The sequence below is a fragment of the Benincasa hispida genome, chromosome 9 (assembly GCF_009727055.1).
Source record: "Benincasa hispida cultivar B227 chromosome 9, ASM972705v1, whole genome shotgun sequence".
Taxonomy (NCBI): domain Eukaryota; kingdom Viridiplantae; phylum Streptophyta; class Magnoliopsida; order Cucurbitales; family Cucurbitaceae; genus Benincasa; species Benincasa hispida.
In genome coordinates this window covers 32,192,724-32,195,632 of record NC_052357.1, presented here as the reverse complement: position 1 = coordinate 32,195,632, position 2,909 = coordinate 32,192,724, and the positions used below count along the sequence as shown (strand labels likewise).

General features: G+C 33.0%; 1 long non-coding RNA gene across 1 annotated transcript; it reads left to right on the top strand.

Annotated features, from left to right (window-relative positions):
• Positions 1-997: 997 nt before the first annotated feature.
• Positions 998-1,774, top strand: LOC120086928. Its single transcript, XR_005484384.1, has 2 exons — positions 998-1,201; positions 1,346-1,774. It is a non-coding gene; the product is annotated as an uncharacterized LOC120086928 (long non-coding RNA).
• Positions 1,775-2,909: the final 1,135 nt, after the last annotated feature.

The window sequence follows — 2,909 nt, the reverse complement described above, 5'->3', positions numbered from 1 at the left end:
GTTGCACTCCAAACTGTTTGTAATAAAAGAAAAGTGATCAAGTTCTCCAAAATTCAATTATAAAAATTCAATCTCATCCAACAACAACATTAAGTAAGAATTTATTATGAGATTCAAGAATATACCTGAGAGATTATAAAAACTTCATATCGCAAATCAAGAAAATCAAGAATTGAACTTAATCTAAACTATTTATCCCAATGAAGCATCTCTTCAAGATTGATCATGAAAAAATAATGATGCATCAAAGGGAAGTGAAAAACTCAAGAAAAGTGCTAAAATAATTTCGAATTCTAAAGAGAAAATCGAGCAAACAAGTGTTCTCAATTTGCTAAAATGGCTAAATAACTGCTTTTTTTTTATCTAGATTATAGCGTTGCAATGCTTTGAGAGCGTTGTGATGCTGTTTGCGTGAGGCGCGCTTTTTTATTTTTTTCTCTCTAAATCTGTAGCGTTGCAACATAACTTTTCAACGTTGTAATGTTGCCCTGTATATCAGTATTTTGCCCAGTTTTAATTGTGCACATCTAATATTCTTGACGTTTTTAAAACATCAAGAAATCATTAATTGAACTTGACATTTTTAAAACGTCAAATCATGTATTTTTCGGAAAAATGCACAACCTATGCTTCTGTAAAAAAATTCTTGACATTTTTTCTTTAAAATCACTTATTTCTTGACATTATTTCATAAAAAACGTCAAGTATTTAAAATTGTAAGCGTAAAAACATGTGGTTTTTCTTGTAGTGAAATGATGGAGAATGAAGACTAGTATAAATATGTGATATTTAATTAACTATATATTAAATATGATTTAATATATAGTTATTTAATTTACATGTTAATTGATTAATTAATAGTTAATTAATCAATTAACAAATGATGGAAAATAGAAAAATCTTGGAGAAAGGATTACCCTCTCCCTATGAATACATCATCATAATCCATTAGGATAAGGGTTTTTCATTTTTTTTTTAAAAAGAAAACGTAGCCTCCACTCTCAAATTCTCTTTATCACTCAAGAACATTCCTCTACCTTCATTCCTTCATCCAAGGTGTTAGAGCCCACAGATCTAATTCCTTGGAGTCCTAGAGCATAACTGGAAAGCTCTTGCGCTGGTGTCTTTGTTCTTTGAGAGAGTCAAGATTTTGGTTGATTGCAAAGGAGAGAAAAACATGAAGAAAGGGGGATCTTTAAGGGTGAGTTTTCTTTTTCCCTTTCTTCTCTTCTTTTTCATTAGACACATGCTTAGGCTTATTTGAATGTTTGTTTTATTTTCTGATTTTTTTTTACTGTTTTTACATGTCGTTCACATGCTTCCGTGGGAATCCGGTTCCCTTTAGCTTTTTTCGAAAGCTGGACCACGACGTTCCAGAGATTGACAGGAATGGAGGGGTCGTGCTCCCGCACATACCGGGCATAAGGCGTAATGAAACTCTTCCCTACGCTTCGAGAAAGGACTTCAGCTCCATAGTGCTGCCCTTGTCACGATCTTATAAATAGAATCTATTTTTATTTATGGATTTTTATGGTGGGAAGCATGGAGGCCGACGAGTTCTTTAATTGTTCTCCTTTCTCTTCGTATTTCTATCATCTTTAGCTTAGATTTTTAATTCTTTTGGGTTGTAATTCATGGATTGGAGCTCCTATTTTCCTCTCATCTCTGAGTGTTGAGGTAAAGTAATTTCTAAATTTTGGAACAAGAACCTACGTAATTTTCTTTAGATTTCTTCTAGAAAGATCTTAATATAATTTGATTTTGTGCTTTCTTTGAATCTTGTTTAATTTCTAGATGCATATTTATGGATCGACTATTCTTTCATAGATGTGTGTCGCCCTTGCTAATTGATTTAGGCTTGTTCAATGTATTTTGTTGTTCGTCTGGCTTGAATCACCTAAGTAGCAATTAGTTAATCATGTATTTTGTAGCTATCATAGAATACATATGCTTTAACTAGGTTCAAAGATAAAATTTGATTAATTTGTTAGACTATCTAATTGGTTAATCATATCATAGAACTCTCAATCGGAATGCACATGTTCTTAGTCTTAGATGACCTGTATAGAACTCTCAATCAAAATTTGATTAATTAAGGTGCTTGCCTGATTTAATCAAATGATTCAGTTGCCTGTAGCGTCGATGAGTTTAGCTAGACCAAGTAAGTCGTTGTGTACACATAAATCGAATGCATGTTCCATTAACAAAAATTGATGATCGAAATTGTGTAGGAATCCTTCTTTCTCTCGAACTAGATTGATCCAATCCTAGGTTACATATTTATCTGTTGCTTTTAATTTTCATGCATGTTACCACTCTATCCACACCAACCTCCCCCTATCCCCCTCAATTTACCACTATTGCTACATCATCATAATAATAGGAATAGAGTTCGGAATTATAAATTTCACTTGATCATTGGAGGTTTGCAAGTGACAGTACACCTCTATGACAATTACAAAGCTCTTTGTTTGTAGTTTTGTCCATCTCGAAGAAATCATCATTGTTGGTCTGAATTCGAATCTCAATTATGCTAAAAATGTGATGTTTTCTAACTTGAGGGGAGCGCTCTTATGGATTATATTTTAGGGAGGTAAAAATTATCAAAAGGGAAAAATAAGGGAATCCACGCCAACTGTACCATGAAGGGAAAAAAGAAGAATATCCAAAAGATGAGTCATGAAATCGGTTATAAATTGGTTGAAAAATATTCTATCTCCTCCATAGGATTACTGCCATCTATATTAATTCATTAATTCATTTTTTATTATTTTGTGCCCACAACAGAGGGCCACTCTGTAAAATCGAGTGGGTGATGATACCCAAGACATTGCAAGAAATACAAAGGGAAAATTCATCCCAAAAACCCCTAAATACTCATTCTTCAACTTTGTATCAGAGCTCTATGG